General features: G+C 45.8%; 1 long non-coding RNA gene across 1 annotated transcript in view; it reads right to left on the minus strand.

Moving 5' to 3' along the window:
- LOC140398842 (uncharacterized) overlaps nucleotides 1-14,414 on the minus strand; it is a 79,248-nt gene extending 64,834 nt beyond the window's left edge. Inside the window, exon 1 of the long non-coding RNA XR_011937590.1 lies at nucleotides 14,361-14,414. This is a non-coding gene — a long non-coding RNA (uncharacterized lncRNA). The remainder of the gene's footprint in view (nucleotides 1-14,360) is intronic.
- Nucleotides 14,415-18,686: the final 4,272 nt, after the last annotated feature.

The following is an 18,686-nucleotide window of genomic DNA, read 5'->3' on the forward strand; positions in this document are numbered from 1 at the left end:
GCTGCATAAATTTAAGAATCTTGTGTGCATGAGCAATCAAGGATGTCACGTCTGAAAGTGTGATCTCAGGGTCGCTTCACCTGCATTTCAAGGCACCAAACATCACTTTCCCATCTCAAAATGCGGCATGTATATTGGATAAAGAATTAACGAGTTGCGTAAAAAGCATACTCATAGAAACGTAGAAAATAGAAGCACGGGAGGCCATTCGGCCCCTCGAGCCTACTCCGCCATTCATTACGATCATGGCTGATCATCAAGTTCAATATCCTGATTTCCCTTCCTCCCCCATATCCCTTGATCCCTTTAGCCCCAAGAGCTATATCTAAACTTCTTTAAATTACACAACATTTTGGCCTCAACTACTTTCAGTGGTAGCAAATTCCACAGATTCACCACTTTCTGGGTGATGAAATTCCTCCTCACCTCAATCCTAAAAGGTTTACCCCTTACCCTCAAAACTATGACCCTTAGTTCTGTACTACCCGATCATCGGGAATATTCTTTCTGAATCTACCCTGTCTAATCCTGTTAGAATTTTGTACATTTCTATGCAATCCCCTCTCACTCTTGTAATGAATATAATCCTAACCAATTTAGTTTCTACTCATATGACAGTCCTGCCATCCCAGGAATCAGCCTTATAATAATAATCTTTATTGTCGCAAGTAGGCTTACCGTAACACTGCAATGAAGTTACCGTGAAAAGTCCCCAGTCGCCACGTGCCGGAGGAGGGAGAATTTAGAATGTCCAAATTACCTAACAGCACATCGTTCAGGATTTGTGGAAGGAAACCGGAACACCCGGAGGAAACCCACGCAGACAGGGGGAGAACATGCAGACTCCGCACCGACAGTGACCCAAGCCAGGAATCGAACCTGGGACCCTGGCGCTGTGCTACCGTGCCGCCCACAGCTGGTAAACCTTCGCTGCACTCCTTCCATAGCAAGAACATCCTTTCTCAGATAAGGACACCAAAACTGCCCACAATACTCCATGTGTGGCCTCACCAATGCCCTGTACAATTGCAGTAAAACATCCCTATTCCTATACTCACCTCTTAAGTCATCAAATAAGTATTGATTAAATATGACAAAAAGCAAACAAATTCAATTCAGTTGCTGAGGAATAAGTCGGCAGTAGAGAAGTGACCAATCAAACTCCTGAATTTCAACTTTATCAGTCCCAAGCTGGTAAATTACAGGGCCTGACCTGCCAAATGGTGCAAATAATTTTGGGAACCACCATCTTGACTTTTTCCACTTTCAGCCAATTTGGAGGGTAAGACATAAAGCAAGAAGCTCATAAGGAAATGTAACACTTTCAGAAGAAAATTATTATTCTGACTGAAAGAGTTGTCTGTACAGAGTTGTAAATCCTAGGAAAACATTTTACTGCAGTAGCCTAGTCCACTGTCAGATCCTGGTCCTCAATCAGGAGTGTTTTCTTGTGTTACCATTACTGAGTTGGGCTATGTTGACACTTCCTTGCTGCTACTCACTGATTGATTGATTGTGCTTCATGAATGTGCAGTTTTTGTGTGAAAGAGTGCGTTGTGCTCGTGGTTGTAATCAATAATGTCCTGGGCTCTAGGAACCCTGCTACTTGCAAAAAAAAAAGTCATTGCCTTTCTCTGCTGTTGCTAGTTTTCGCTGGCAAAACAAACGCAGGTGCTTGCTTTGGAAAACATTGCCCGAGCCTCCTGCATGATACGTTTGAGCACAATGGATTGTCTCAACATGCTGATATCCATCGTGCCAATGACCTTGACAGTCACTCAGAGTTCTATAAGTACCGCGCGCTAACTGATTGCACCACTGGAGCACCACTCAGAGTTCTGACTGTCCTGGAGATAGTTTGGCTGCAGTTTGGAGGGAATGAGTCAACAGGCGGTGCAAACTAGCTTGCCAGACATTCCTTCCGTCCTGGACAGCACGGTAGCACAAGTGGATAGCACTGTGGCTTCACAACGCCAGGGTCCCAGGTTCGATTCCACGCTGTGTCACTGTCTGTGCGAAGTCTGCATGTTCTCCCCGTGTCTGGGTGGGTTTCCTCCGGGTGCTCCCGTTTCCTTCCACAGTCCAAAGACATGCAGGTTAGGTGGATTGGCCATGATAAATTGCCCTTAGTGACTAAAAATGTAAGGAGGGGTTATGGGGATAGGGTGGAAGTGAGGACTTAAGTGGGTCAGTGCAGACTCAATGGGCCGAATGGCCTCCTTCATCTCAGATTTCCAACATCTACAGTACTATCAGTTGCTCCATTCCTCCCCATCCACCTCCTTCTCTAAATGGATCAAATACATTGAAAGGCCCACTGTCCCAATTTATCAAACAGAAGTTGGATGGGTCAAAACCCATGCCAGAAATCATCTCCATCTTCTGAATTGGCAAAAAAGGAAAATGATTTTTTAAATAAAAGGGCTCTAATGATCAATTCCAAAGCATGCATTAAACTCGAAGATTCTGAAACAAAATAAATTTAAAGGCACAGCGACCCTAGATGCCAAATTGTTACGGGTGGAGTGAAGAAACTGTATAACCATGGGGCAGGCTTGATGGGACAGCAGGTCTTTCCCTCTTCTGAATAGATGTGCGTTTTTCCAATGTAAAAGGCAGCAAATAACACTGACATTTAAATAACATTATTTTCCCTTCCATTAACATGCTATTTCTGATGGCAGCTTTCTTCACCTGAACTGAACTGAAGTGCATCTCATGTACATTATGGATGGAAATTGAGTCTAACTCGTCTCCACCCAAATTCACACTCCATTACCTTCTGATTGCACTCATTTATCGGCATAACCGAGCCATAAATTGGGATTGTGAAATGTTGACATGGAAGATTTACTAAATTTAAACAGTAAAATGCAGGACTGATTAAATCTAAAATTTAATGCCGCAAATTAATACACCTACAGGCGGAAAGTAAATCACTCATTAAATCAATGTTCTCTTTCAGTGTTTTCCAAACCTCTGCTGGAAGCACTGTCTCATCTGGCATACCTCACCTAAGTGACCATTCTTTATATGTGATCTTGGATGATGAAAATTATCAGGCTTTTTGAGGCATTTCATGGCTGCAGAGTCCATTATCTACAGGGCGCACTCCAGCAACTTGCCACGGTTTCTTCAGCAGGACCTCTCAAACCCTTGATCCTTGCCAGGCAGAGGGCCAGCGACATTTTGTGTTTACATGGTGCCTTGAATGTAATGAAACATTTCAAGGTGCTTTGCATAGATGGTATAAAGTAAATTGTTACACCAGGGCAATATTAGGACAGTTAGCCAATAGCTTGGACAACATACGTAGAACATACAGTGCAGAAGGAGGCCATTCGGCCCATTGGGTCTGCACTGACCCACTTAAGCCCTCACTTCCACCCTATCCCCGTCACCCAATAACCCCTCCTAACCTTTTTGGTCACTAAGGGAAATTGATCATGGCCAATCCACCTAACCTGCATGTCTTTGGACTGTGGGAAGAAACCGGAGCATCCGGAGGAAACCCACGCAGACACAGAGAGAACGTGCAGACTCCGCACAGACAGTGACCCAGCAGGGAATCGAACCTGGGACCCTGAAGCCACAGTGCTATCCACTTGTGCTACCGTGCTGCCCACGGTACAAGGAGGTAGGTTTTAAGTTGTGCCTTATATCAGAAGACCATAAGGCATAGGAGCAGAATTAGGCCATTCAGCCCATCGAGTCTGCTCCGCTATTCAATCATGGCTGATATGTTTCTCATTCCTATTCTCCTGCGTTCACCCCATAACCTCTGACCCCATTAATCAAGAACCTATCTATCTCTATCTTAAAGACACTCAGTGACTTGTCCTCCATAGCCTTCTGCGGCAATGAGTTCCACAGAATCACCACCAGCTGGCTGAAGAAATTTCCCCCCCATCTCTGTTTTAAAGGATCATCCCTCAGGTTATGTCCTCAGGTTCTACTTTCTTCTACTAATGGAAACATCCTCTCCACGTCCACTCTATCCAGACCACCCAGTATTCTGTCATTTTCAATGAGATCTCCCCTCATCCTTCTAAACTCCATCGAGTACAGACCCAGAGTCCTCAACCGCTCCTCATATGACAAGTTCTTCATTCCGGGGATCATTCTTGTGAACCTCCTCTGGACCCTTTCCAAGGGCAAGCACACATTTCCTTAGATGTGGGGCCGAAAACTGCTCACAATATTCCAAATGGGGTCTGACCAGAGCCTTATACTGCCTCAACAGTACATCCCTGCTCTTGTATTCTAGCCCTCTTGACATGAATGTTAACATTGCAGTTGCCTTCCTAACTGCCGACTGAACCTGCACCTTAACCGTAAGAGAATTCTGAACTCGGACTTTGTGCTTCTGATTCCAGAAGCCTTTTGCGTTTAGAAAATGGTCTATGATCTATTTTTCCTACCAAAGTGCATAACCTCACACTTTTCTACATGGGCGGCATGATAGCACAGTGGTCAGCGCTATTGCCTCACAGCGCCAAGGACCCAGCTTCAATTCCCCGCTTTAGTCACTGTCTGTGCAGAGTCTGCATGTTTGCCCTGTGACTGCGTTGATTTCCTCCGGGCCCTCCGGTTTTCTCCCACAAGTTCCGAAAGATGTACTTGTTAGGTGAAGTGAATTTTCCCTCAGTGTACCCGAATAGGTGCACTAGAGTGTGGCGGCTAGGGGATTTTCATTGCAGTGTTAATGTCAGCCTACTTGTGACACTAATAAAGTTTATTATTATTGTATTCTATCTGCCACTTCTTTGCCCACTCTCCTAGCCTTCCAGATCCTTCTGCAGCCTCTCTGCTTCCTCAAAACAACCTGTCCCTCTTCATATCTTTGTATCATCTGCAAACGTAGCAAGAATGCCCTCAGTTCCTTCTTGCAGATCATTAATATATATCGTGGATAGCTATGGTCCCAATACTGACCCCTGCGGAATATCACTAGTCACCGGCTGCCATCCTGAAAAGGACCCCTTTATCACCACTCTCTGCCTTCTGCCAATCAGCCAGTCCTCTATCCATGCCAGTACCTTGCCCCTAACACCATGGGCTCCTGTACACCAGCAGCCTCCTGTACGTCACCTTGTCAAAGGCCTTCTGGAAATCCAAATAGATTAAGTCCACTGGTTCTCATTTGTTTAACTTCCTCGTTACCTCCTCAAAGAATGAGGCATGACCTCCCCTTGACGAATCTGTGCTGACTCAGTCCTATTTTACCTTGCACATGAAAATGAAAAATGAAAATCGCTTATTGTCACAAGTAGGCTTCAAATGAAGTTACTGTGAAAAGCCCCTAGTCGCCACATTCCGGCACCTGTTTGGGGAGGCTGTTACGGGAATTGAACCGTGCTGCTGGCCTGCCTTGGTTTGCTTTCAAAGCCAGTGATTTAGCCCTGTGCTAAACAGCCCCTCGATCAAATTGGAGAATGTGGGCACATCTAAGTACTCCACAATCTCATCCTTAATAATAGAAGCTAAATTCTTACCAACCACCGTGCTTGCGTGGGTTTAGCCCCCACAACCCAAAGATGTGCAGGCTAGGTGGATTGGCCATGCTAAATTGCCCCTTAATTGGAAAAAATGAATTGGGTACACTAAATTTTTTTTAAAAGAGAGATAGATAGGTTTTTGATTAATAAGGGGATCAGGGGTTATGGGGAGAAGGCAGGAGAATGGGGATGAGAAAAATATCAGCCATGATTCAGACCAACCGTCCTATAATTTCTTGTCTTCTGCCTCCCTTCCTTCTTAAACAGGGGTGTTACATTCGTCATTTTCCAATCCTCTGGGACATTCCAGTGATTCCTGAAAGATCACCGCCAATGCCTCCACAATCTCCTCAGCTATCTCTTTTAGAACCCTGGGGTGTAGTTCCTCAAGTCCAGGTGATTTATCCACCGTCAGACCTTTGTTTCCCCAGCACCTTTTCCATCGTAATGCCACTTCACTCACCTCTGCCCTGACTCAAAGTTCTGGTGTCTTAAAGCAGCAAAGAGAGGTGGAGAGGGAACTCCAGAACTTGGGTTCTGGGCAGCTTAAGAAACAGTTACCAATGGTGGGGGAATTAAAATCAGGAATCCTCAGGAAGCCAGAATGACATGGATCCATATCAGAGGATTGTCGGGCTGGAAGAGATTGCAGTGTAAGAGAGGGGCACTTACAGGATACTGCGAGGCCTGGATAGAGTGGATGAGGAGAGGATGTTTCCACTTAAATAAATAACCTTTACTGTTACAAGTAGGCTTACATTGACACTGCAATGTCGTTACTGTGAAAAGCCCCTAGTCGCCTCATTCCGGCGCCTGTTCAGGTACACTGAGGGAGAATTCAGAATTCTCAGCTGGTACAGGAATTGAACCTGCGCTGCTGGTCTTGTTCTACATCACAAACCAGCTGTCTAGCCCACTGAGCTAAACCAGCCCTTGTAGGAGAAACTAGAAGCAGAGGACACAATCTCAGACTAAAGGGGCAATCCATAAAACAGAGATGAGGAGGAATTTCTTCAGCCAGAGGGTGGTGAATCTGAGAAACTCTTTGCCGCAGAAGACTCTGGAGGCCAAATCACTGAGTGTCTTTAAGACAGAGCTAGATAAGGCAGCATGGCGGCGCAGTGGGTTAGCCCTGTTGCCTCACGGTGCCGAGGTCCCAGGTTCGATCCCAGCTCTGGGTCACTGTCCGTGTGGAGTTTGCACATTCTCCCCGTGCTTGCGTGGGTTTAGCCCCCACAACCCAAAGATGTGCAGGCTAGGTGGATTGGCCATGCTAAATTGCCCCTTAATTGGAAAAAATGAATTGGGTACACTAAATTTTTTTTAAAAGAGAGATAGATAGGTTTTTGATTAATAAGGGGATCAGGGGTTATGGGGAGAAGGCAGGAGAATGGGGATGAGAAAAATATCAGCCATGATTGAATGGCGGAGCAGACTCGATGGGCCAAGTGGCCTAAATCTGTTTCTTTGTCTTATAGTCTTATGGGCAAGGCCAGGGAAGGATTTGAAAACAAGGATCAAGATTTTATATTTGGTTAAGCCGGAGCCAGTGGTGGTGGGATTTACTGTGAGAAAGGACTCAAGAACCAGAGTCTCCATGACCTCAGTTTTACGAAAGGTTGAATGTAGGTGGCCGGCCAGAATTGTATTGGAATAATCAGGTTGAGAAGTGGGTGTGAATGAAAGTTTCCGTATCAAGTGAGCTGAGGCAGGGGAAGAGTTGGGCGATGTTACGGAGGTGGAAATGAATAGTCTCAGTGATTATGTGGACATGTATTATGAAAATAATCTCAGGGTGTTATATGATACCATGATTGTATTTTTTTTTAAATTTAGAGTGCCCAAATATTTCTTTTTCGAATTAAAGGGCAACTTAACGTGGCCAATCCACCTAACCTGCACATAGAACAGTACAGCACAGAACAGGCCCTTCGGCCCTCGATGTTGTGCCAAGCATGGTCCAAAACCAAGATCAAGCTATCCCACTCCATGTCATTCTGGTGTGCTCCATATGCCTATCCAATAACCGCTTGAAAGTTCCTAAAGTGTCTGACTCCACTATCACAGCAGGCAGTCCATTCCACACCCTAACCACTCTCTGAGTAAAGAACCTACCTCGGACATTCCTCCTATATCTCCCACCCTGAACCTTATAGTTATGCCCCCTTGTAACAGCTACATCCACCCGAGTAAATAGTCTCTGAACGTCCACTCTATCTATCTCCTCTATCTATTAAGTTGCCTCTCATCCTCCTCCGCTCCAAAGAGAAAAGCCATAGCTTTCCTCAATCTTTCCTCATAAGACCTATCCTGCAAACCAGGCAGCATCCTGGTAAATCTCCCTTGCACCCTTTCCAATGCTTCCACATCCTTCCTATAGTGAGGTGACCAGAACTGCACACAATACTCCAAAAGTGGTCTCACCAGGGTCATATACAGTTGCAGCATAACCCCACGGCTCTTAAATTCAAGCCCCCTGTTAATAAACGCTAACACACTATAGGCCTTCTTCACGGCTCTATCCACTTGAGTGGCAACCTTCAGAGATCTGTGGACATGAACCCCAAGATCTCTCTGTTCCTCCACATTCCTCAGGACCCTGCCGTTGACCCTGTAATCCGCATTCAAATTTTTTCAACCAAAATTAATCACCTCGCACTTATCAGGGTTAAACTCCATCTGCCATTTTTCGGCCCAGCTCTGCATCCTATCAATGTCTCTTTGCAGTCTACAACAGCCCTCCAACCCATCCACTACTCCACCAATCTTGGTGTCATCAGAAAATTTACTGACCCACCCTTCAGCCCCTCCTCCAAGTCATTGATAAAAATCACAAATAGCAGAGGACCCAGCACTGATCCCTGTGGTACACCGCTGGTAACTGGTCTCCAGTCTGAAAATTTTCCATCCACCACTGTCTTCTATGTGATAGCCAGTTACTTATCCAATTGGCCAAATTTCCCTCTATCCGACACCTCCTTACTTTCTTCATAAGCCGACCATGGGGAACCTTATCAAACGCCTTACCAAAATCCATGTATACGACATCAACTGCTCTACCTTCATCTACACACTTAGTTACCTCCTCAAAGAATTCAATCAAATTTGTGAGGCAAGACTTATCCTTCACGAATCCGTGTTGACTATCCTGGATTAAGCTGCATCTTTCCAAATGGTCATAAATCCTATCCTTCAGGACCTTTTCCATTAACTTACCGACCACCGAAGTAAGACTAACCGGCCTATAATTACCAGGGTCATTCCTATTCCCTTTCTTGAACAGAGGAACAACATTCGCCACTCTCCAGTCCTCTGGCACTATCCCCGTGGACAGTGAGGACCCAAAGATCAAAGCCAAAGGCTCTGCAATCTCATCCCTTGCCTCCCAAAAAATCCTTGGATATATCCCATCTGGCCCAGGGGACTTGTCGACCCTAAGGTTTGCTAATACATCCTTCCTCAGAACATCTACCTCCTCCAGCCTACCCGCCTGTATCACACTCTCATCCTCAAAAACATGGCCCCTCTCCTTTGTGAACACTGAAGAAAAGTATTCATTCAACACCTCTCCTATTTCTTCTGACTCCATGCACAAGTTCCCACTACTGTCCTTGACCGGCCCTAACCTCACCCTGGTCATTCTTTTATTTCTCACATAAGAGTAACAAGCCTTGGGGTTTTCCTTGATCCGACCCGCCAAGGACTTCTCATGCCCCCTCCTAGCTCTCCTAAGCCCTTTTTTCAGCTCATTCCTTGCTACCTTGTAACCCTCAAGTGACCCAACTGAACCTTGTTTTCTCATCCTTACTAATGCTTCTTTTTTCCTCTTGACAAGACATTCAACCTCTTTTGTGAACCATGGTTCCCTCACACGGCCATTTCCTCCCTGCCAGACAGGGACATGCCTATCAAGGACACACAGTTTTTGTTCCTTGAAAAAGCTCCACTCTTCATTTGTGCCTTTCCCTGACAATTTCTGTTCCCATCTTATGCTCCCTAATTCTTGCCTAATCGCATCATAATTACCCCTCCCCCAATTATAAACCTTGCCCTGCCGTATGGCCTTATCCCTCTCCATTGCAATAGTGAAAGACACCGAATTGTGGTCACTATCTCCAAAGTGCTCTCCCACAAACAAATCTAACACTTGGCCCGGTTCATTACCCAGTACCAAATCCAATGTGGCCCCCCCCTCTTGTCGGCCTATCCACATATTCTTTCAGGAAACCCTCCTGCACAGACTGTACAAAAACTGCCCCATCCGAACTGTTCGACCTATAGAGGTTCCAATCAATATTTGGAAAGTTAAAGTCACCCATGACAACTACCCTGAGACCTCCACACCTATCCATAATCTGTTTTGCAATTTCTTCCTCCACATCTCTATTACTATTTGGGGCCTATAGAAAACTCCTAACAACGTGACCGCTCCTTTCCTATTTCTAACTTCGGCCCATATTACCTCAGTAGGCAGATCCCCTTCGAACTGCCTTTCTGCAGCCGTTAGACTATCCTTGATTAACAATGCTACTCCTCCATCTCTTTTACCACCTTCCCCACTCTTACTGAAACATCTATACCCTGGAACTTCCAACAACCATTCCTGTCCCATTCCGCACCTTTGGGGCGGCGCGATGCCGGATTGATTCGCGCCGTTTTTGGCGCCAGGCGGCGGACATCGCGCCAATTGTGGAGAATCCCGCCCCATGTCTCCGTAATGACCACAACATCGTAGTCCCAAGTACCAATCCACGCTCCAAGTTCACCTACCTTATTCCGGATGCTACTTGCATTGAAGTAGACACACTTCAACCCACCTTTCTGTCTGCCAGTACATCTTTTGGGTTGTGGGGGTGAAACCGACGCAGACACGGGGAGAGGATACCATGATTGTAAACAGTCTGGTTGACCTTGGACAGTTACCTGGGAGAAGGATACAGTCGGTAGCTAGAGAGCGAAGTCAATGGCTTCAGTCTTCCCCATATTTAATTGGAGGGAATTTCTACTCATCCAGCGTTGGATTAGCAGTCTGACAATTTGGTGACAGTGGAAGAGTTGGGAGGTAATAATAATAATATTCTTCATTAGTGTCACAAGGAAGCTTACGTACACTGCAGTGCGGTTACTGTGAAAATCCCTGGTCGCCACACTCTGGCACCTATTCGGGTACACACAGGGAGAATTCCGAATGTTCAATTCACCCAACAAGCACGTCTTTTTTTAATTTGTGGGAGGAAACCGGAGCACCCGGAGGAAACCCACGCACACACGGGGAGAACGTGCAGACTCCGCACAGACAGTGACCCAAGCGAGAATCGAACCCGGGACCCTGGCGCTGTGAAGCAACAATGCTAACCACTGTGCTACAATAGAGGTGAGGTAGAGCTGGGTGTCGGAATGTTGTACTTCCACATGATGTTGCCGAGGGGCAGCATGCAGATGAGAAATGGATGGGTTGAGGGGTGGGCGGGGGAGGGGCATAAGTATAGATCCATTGGGAACACTGAAGGTAACCGTGAGTTAACCGGAAGATAAACCATTGCAGGTGATTCTTTGGCTACAATTGGATAGATTAAAAATGGATCTAGGTGAGTGCAGCCTCTCCCAGCTGGAGAACAATGGGGAGGCATTGGAGGAAAATGGCAGCAGATGGATGGGGACACCAGCACTGTCAAGTCACACACCATTTGACTTTGACAGATATCATTCCCTGTTGCTTCACGATCGCTGGGACAAAACCCTGGAACTTCCTACCTAACATCAACCGCACGAGCAACATCACCATTCAACTGCATCAGGTCAAAACGAAGGCCCACCATCACCTTCTCAGGATCGTGAGCGAGGGCCAATAAACCACATCCACAGAACATAGAACATAGAAAATACAGCACAGAACAGGCCCTTCGGCCCACGATGTTGTGCCGAACCTTTGTCCTAGATTAATCATAGATTATCATTGAATTTACAGTGCAGAAGGAGGCCATTCGGCCCTTTGAGTCTGCACCAGCTCTTGGAAAGAGCACCCTACCCAAACTCAACACCTCCACCCAACACCAAGGGCAATTTGGACATTAAGGGCAATTTATCATTGGCCAATTCACCTAACCCGCACATCTTTGGACTGTGGGAGGAAACCGGAGCACCCGGAGGAAATCCACGCAGACACGGGGAGGACGTGCAGACTCCGCACAGACAATGACCCAAGCCGGAATCGAACCTGGGACCATGGAGCTGTGAAGCAATTGTGCTATCCACAATGCTACCGTGCTGCCCTTAAGAACAAATAAATCTACACTATATCATTTTACCGTAATCCATGTACCTATCCAATAGCTGCTTGAAGGTCCCTAATGTTTCCGACTCAACTACTTCCACAGGCAGTGCATTCCATGCCCCCACTACTCTCTGGGTAAAGAACCTACCTCTGATATCCCTCCTATATCTTCCACCTTTCACCTTAAATTTATGTCCCTTTGTAATGGTTTGTTCCACCCGGGGAAAAAGTCTCTGACTGTCTACTCTATCTATTCCCCTGATCATCTTATAAACCTCTATGAAGTCGCCCCTCATCCTTCTCCGCTCTAATGAGAAAAGGCCTGGCACCCTCAACCTTTCCTCGTAAGACCTACTCTCCATTCCAGGCAACATCCTGGTAAATCTTCTTTGCACCTTTTCCAGAGCTTCCACATCCTTCCTAAAATGAGGCGACCAGAACTGTACACAGTACTCCAAATGTGGCCTTACCAAAGTTTTGTACAGCTGCATCATCACCTCACGGCTCTTAAATTCAATCCCTCTGTTAATGAACGCGAGCACACCATAGGCCTTCTTCACAGCTCTATCCACTTGAGTGGCAACTTTCAAAGATGTATGAACATAGACCCCAAGATCTCTCTGCTCCTCCACATTGCCAAGAACTCTACCGTTAACCCTGTATTCCGCATTCATATTTGTCCTTCCAAAATGGACAACCTCACACTTTTCAGGGTTAAACTCCATCTGCCACTTCTCAGCCCAGCTCTGCATCCTATCTATGTCTCTTTGCAGCTGACAACAGCCCTCCTTACTATCCACAACTCCACCAATCTTCGTATCGTCTGCAAATTTACTGACCCACCCTTCAACTCCCTCATCCAAGTCATTAATGAAAATCACAAACAGCAGAGGACCCAGAACTGATCCCTGCGGTACGCCACTGGTAACTGGGATCCAGGCTGAATATTTGCCATCCACCACCATTCTCTGACTTCTATCGGTTAGCCAGTTCGTTATCCAACTGGCCAAATTTCCCACTATCCCATGCCTCCTTACTTTCTGCATAAGCCTACCATGGGGAACTTTATCAAATGCAATGATAAAGTTGCATTCCCCCATTCTCCGGCGCCGATTCCCGGGCACACCCGGGATTCCCGCCACGCCGGTCGGGGGCCGTTGATAGCGATTCTCCGGGCACCGATGGGCCGAGTGGCCGACGAGTTTGGCCAAGTCCCGCCAGAGTGGGTTAACTTCAATTAAATATCGGAAGCCATGAAGCTATTGTTTTCAGTCCCTGTTCCAAGCTCCATTTCCTGGCTGTCAACTCCGTCCGTCTCCCTGGCAACTGAATCTGAGATTCCCAACTTGGGTGTCACGTTCAATCCCTAGAGAGCTTTGGAGCTCATATTCATGCCATCACTAAGACTGCCTATTTCCATTTCCACAACATCTATTTGCCCCATCTCAGTTCAGCGGCTACTGAAACCCTCATTCATGCCTTTGTTACCTCTGGACTTGACTACTCCAACACACTCCAGGTTGGTCTCCCACATTCGCCCCCTTGGCAGCTTTGAGGTCATCCAAGAATCTGCTGCTTGAGTCTTAACTTGCACCAAATCCTGTTCATCTATCAATCCCATGCTCGCTGATCTTCATTGGTGCCCAGTATACCAACACCTTGATTTTAAAATTCTTGTCCATGTTTTCAAATTCCATCCCAGCATTGCCTTCCCTAGCTTGTAATCGCGTCCAGTCTGACAATGTTCTGGGATATGTGTGCTCCTCTATTTCGGGCCTCTAGGATATCCTGAATTTAATCACATCACCTTTGGTAGCTGTATCTTCGGTTGCCTCGGTCCCAAATACTGAAATACCCTCCCAACACCTCTCCACCTCTTGACATCACTTTTGTCCTTTAAAACAGATCTTAAAATCTACCATTTTGTCCAAGCTTTTGGTCATCTGACCAAATATCTCCTAATGGGGCGTGGTGTCATATGCTTTAGCCTGCTCCGTTGAAGTGTCTTGGAATGTTTTATTGTATTAAAGGTGCTACATAAACCTCAGTTGTTGTTGATTAAGGAACATGCTGTGAGTTATTCATTTCTAGAACTTGCTGTTTGATTTACACCACTTTGGAGTTTGCCCTTCCTTAGCCTCCTAGTTATTCTGAAACACTAACTGTATGTGCACTTTAATTACCCATTAAACTCACCACAGAAACGCTGGTCTCTTAGTTAACAGCTTAAGAACCTATTATCAGTGTGCTAATAGTTAATGCAATGCCAATCAACCTCTCCTGCCCAGAAAGCCAGCAATTTAATCTGCTGAATCTCAGTCGCAGAGCCTCCTCCCGAGGTCCTCAGCATCATAGATTGTCAGTCTTCAGCCAATTCGATTCACTCCACATGATATCAAGAAACAGATGAAAGCACTGGATACTGTAACGACCCTGGGCCCTGACAACATTTCAGCAACAGTACTGAAGACCTCTGAACTAGGTACAGAACTAGCTGCGCCCCTGCCAATCGGTCCCGGTACAGCCACAACACTGGCATCTATCCGACAGTGTGGATGAGTCCCTCATTTCATTCTAATTCACCTTACCTCCCTCTCACTTTGTTTGTCGATCCTTATATCATGTTGTATGAGGAGATACACTGCTGGCTCAGCCTTGACTGAGATCCAGACGCCCTGTGGCTTTTGTCATACCATTGTCAGCATGCACTTGCAGCAAGTTACAGCACAGCAAGTAAATGCAAGCTGAACAGTGCAGGAAAAGGTCGTAACAATACACCACAGGCCGCAAAATGCTCCACTCCAGCAGGATTCGGACCGTTATTTCACATTCTGTACATTAGTGAGGTTGTTTTTGGCTCCCTTCTTTAATTAGACATGGACTAGACATAGAATCGCTCCAGTGCAGAAGGGGTTATTCGGCCCATCGAGTCTGCACTGACCCTCTGAAAGAGCACCCTACCTAGGCTCACTCCCCCACCCTATCCCCGTAACCCCACCAAATCTGCACATGGTTGGACTGTGGGAGGGAACCGGAGCACCTGGAGGAAACCCACGCAGACAGCATGTAATTAAAAAAGGCAAATGGAATGTTGGTATTTAATGCAAAAGGACTGGAGTATAAAAGTAGAGAAGTGTTGTTGTATTGTATATGGGTGTTTGTGAGATCACATCTGAAGTATTGTGTCCAGTTTTGGTCTCCTTATTTGAGGAAGGATGTGGTGGCATTGGAGGCAGTTCAGAGGAGGATCGGCAGATTGATTCCGGGGATGAAAGGGTTAACGTACGAGGAGAGATTAAACAGTTTGGGCTTATACTTGCTGGAGTTTCGCAGGATGAGAGGGGATCTGATCGAGGTGTATAAAATACTAAATGGGATTGATAAAGTAAACGTAGACCAAATGTTCCCCCTTGTGGGGCAGTCTAGAACGAGAAATCATGGATATAGATTGAGAGGCGGTAGATTTAGATGTGAGATGAGGAGGAACTACTTCTCGCAGAAGGTGGTGAATTTGTGGAACTCGCTGACCCATAGTGCAGTGGAGTCTGAGTCATTAAATGGTTTCAATAAGGAGATAGATAATTTTTTGATCGAAAACGGGTTGAATGGATATGGGGAACAAGTGGAGAGGTGGATTTGAGACCAGGAAGAGATCAGCCAGGATCTGATTGAATGGCGGAGCAGGCTCAAGGGGCTGAATTGCCGACTTCTGCTCCTAATTCCTATATTCCTATGACACGGGGAGAAAGTGCAAACTCCACACAGACAGTCACCCAAGGCCGGAATCGAACCCGGGTCACTGGCGCTGGGAGGCAGCAGTGCTAACCACTGTGACCGTGCCGCCCATTAAAGAGTATTAAAATCAGTTTTTATATTGATGATTTAAAATCTCAGTTTTTCAAAGTTTTTAAAATTTTAGCAACAAAAAAACCCAAAGAAACAAAATCAAAGCCAGAAAAGGATGAACTCAAGGACAATCCCGTTTAGATCTTGACTTGTCAATAAACCTCAAGAAAATGTGAAAGACACCAACCAAAACAGTTAAGTAAAGGAGAAGCAACAATTATTTACACAGCTCACAGTCTCCGCTTTTATGGGCTGCAGTGACACTTCCAAAAGTAATGTAATATACCATAAAATACCATCAAGATACTTGAGCAATAAAATACATTGACAGTACTTGGATGCACTTTGCACTGCAAAATGCTGCCTGCTAAAATGTGTGTATAAAATAGCATGTCATCACTGTGGCATTCTGAAGGACAAATATTTAAGTCTATCTGTTAAGCAGCTGACGCTGAAATGTATTTTTTCTCTGTATTGCGGGCATTTCTATAGTGTATCCATTCTGTTAATGGCATCACCATGGTCATTTACAAGGTCCTTCAACATGTCTTCATCTTACATACACAATGTGGTTGCAAGTTCAAAGTAACTTTTGGTAAGTAGACATTGGAATGTGTGTTTATTTCCCCTTAAATTCAGGAGAAAATCGCTTTTATTGATTCACCACCCCCACAAAATCTGAGTATTTGTTGACGGGAATTGGTTAAAAACTGATTTTAAAGGTTCTCTAAATTTTTAAACAAATACTGGATTGTTTCGCCCACTTTTGCTGAGGACACAGTCGAAAAAATGTAGCTGCAAGTTTCCCAAAATTGTGTTGGACCAGGTGAGAAAAAAGCTGTGTAAAACTGGCCTTCCACAGTCACCTTTTCTCACCAGACTTCACCTGTAATGTCAAAGTGCTGGTGGGGATCACACAGCTTGCTGGAGGGAGTGCCCCCTCATTACTGGCACCACCCCGACCCCCATCACAGGCTCTGTCCCAACCCACACCCAACAAGCATCAGGGTGAGCCCTCCCCCTCTTAGGATCAGGGTGCCGCACTCCCCTTCACAGGCACCGCCCCTCCGACCCCAATGCAGGCACCACCGCCTACCTAACAAGCATTGGGCCACCCCCTCCCCCCACATATAAGGGAATCTCCCCAATGGGTCTCCCCAGAGGGCCACCCTTGGCACTGCCACCTTAATGCTGCCAGGTTGGCATTGCCAGGGGGCAGTACCAGGATGCCTTGGGCGCTGCCTGGCTTTGTCCGGCGCCAGCATGGCACACCTTACTGTGAGTCCCTGGCTGGTTTTGAAAACCAGTAGTGATTTGCACTGCCGTGACGTCATGCCAGCTGGGGGGACAATGCAGTGAGGGCAGAAGTAGTGGCATTAAGCCAGCTAATCATAGTTAAAGTTATTATCATCTATGCTATCAGGTTTGTGCCCTTCATGGGTGTGTACCTGATCATGGCAACGGCGGGCGAGGGGTGGGTTGCACTCGGGACTATCGCCTGCGCAAATTCTGATTTTCCCCTCTTGTGTTATTTAGCGGCCATAATGGGATTTGTGGCACGTGACTAGCGCTGCCACTAATAATAATCTTTATTAGTGTCACAAGTAGATTAACACTGCAATAAAGTTACTGTGAAAATCCTCTAGTCGCCACATTCTGGTGCCTGTTCGGGTACACAGAGGGACAATTCAGAATGTCTAATTCGCCGCACAAGCACATCTTTCGGGACTTGTGGGAGGAAGCCGGAGCACCCGGAGGAAACCCACGCAGACACGGGGAGAACATGCAGACTCTGCACAGACAGTGACCCAAGAGGGAATTGAACCCAGGACCCTGGTGCTGTGAAGCAACAGTGCTAACCACTGTGCTACCATGTCGCCCAAATCGTGGGCTAGTGTAATTATTTAACGAATGTCAAATTTCGTACTGCAAACTTTGAGATATGTTTTCCTCTGCTTGCTAACTATAGTTTGGCTTTATACTCGCGTCCATTCATTTATCAATATTGGTGGATAATGAAAAATATACCCCTGAATATGCAGGTCATAAAATTAATTACAAATGCGAATATTGTTGACTGACATTTATTTTTAATGGATTAACATCACGGCTAAAATGTAACTCCCGATGAAATTGTTTAGTGCTTGTATTCTGGTGTCTTAGGAAATAATTAATAGGCTCTGGAGTTTGAATTCACAATGCTTCAAGGTTTTAAACATTATTTTTAAAATGTATATTATAAATTCAATGGGTCATGAACAGTGGTGAAATTTGACAAATAAATACGTAACGTCACCAGCCAGGAATTACCTGGTCACATGCACAAGTGACAATCAGATTATGTTAGTGACACTAACATGTCCTCGAAGCATGAGGTTTAAACCTATCGATGATAGATATAATGATAAAGGTTTGAACAAATTTGTGGAATTTGCTCAGTCCAATCTAATCAAGTTTAGAACCATAGAATCCCTACAGTCCAGAAGGAGGCCATTCGACCCATCGAGTCTGCACTGACCCTCTGAAAGAGCGCCATTAGGCCCACTCCCCTGCCCTATCCCCACAACCCTGTAAAACCACCTAACCTGCACATCTTTGGACTGTGGGAGGAAACTGGAGTGCCCGGAGGAAACCCACGCAGACACGGGGAGAACGTGCGAACTCCACACAGTCAGTCACCCAAGGCCGGAATTGAACCCGGGTCCCTGGCACTGTGAGGCAGCGGTGCTAACCACTGTGCCACCGTGTCACCCTTGGACTGAAGAAATGAAAGTACTTGTCTTTGCAACAATTAAGAAAGTATTGTCAAGATCCTTGAACAAGGACTGGTGTAAATGTTTTATCATCCTTGCGTTGACTATCCTGAGGCTCAGAAAGTATATTAGCTTTTTGCAATCATGGATTTTATTCCGAGTTAATGGCTGAAGAGAACTTCATCCCTCTCCAAAAGAAAACCCAATGTAGGAAAATTATAAAGGGTGGACTTCACGGGAACAGGATAAAGCAAATTACTTTCTGGAAGCAGTGGGTCGAAACAGCTGATTTTAATTGCTGGACCCCATTGATGA

Source organism: Scyliorhinus torazame, chromosome 22, assembly GCF_047496885.1.
Source record: "Scyliorhinus torazame isolate Kashiwa2021f chromosome 22, sScyTor2.1, whole genome shotgun sequence".
NCBI classification, from domain to species: Eukaryota; Metazoa; Chordata; class Chondrichthyes; order Carcharhiniformes; family Scyliorhinidae; genus Scyliorhinus; species Scyliorhinus torazame.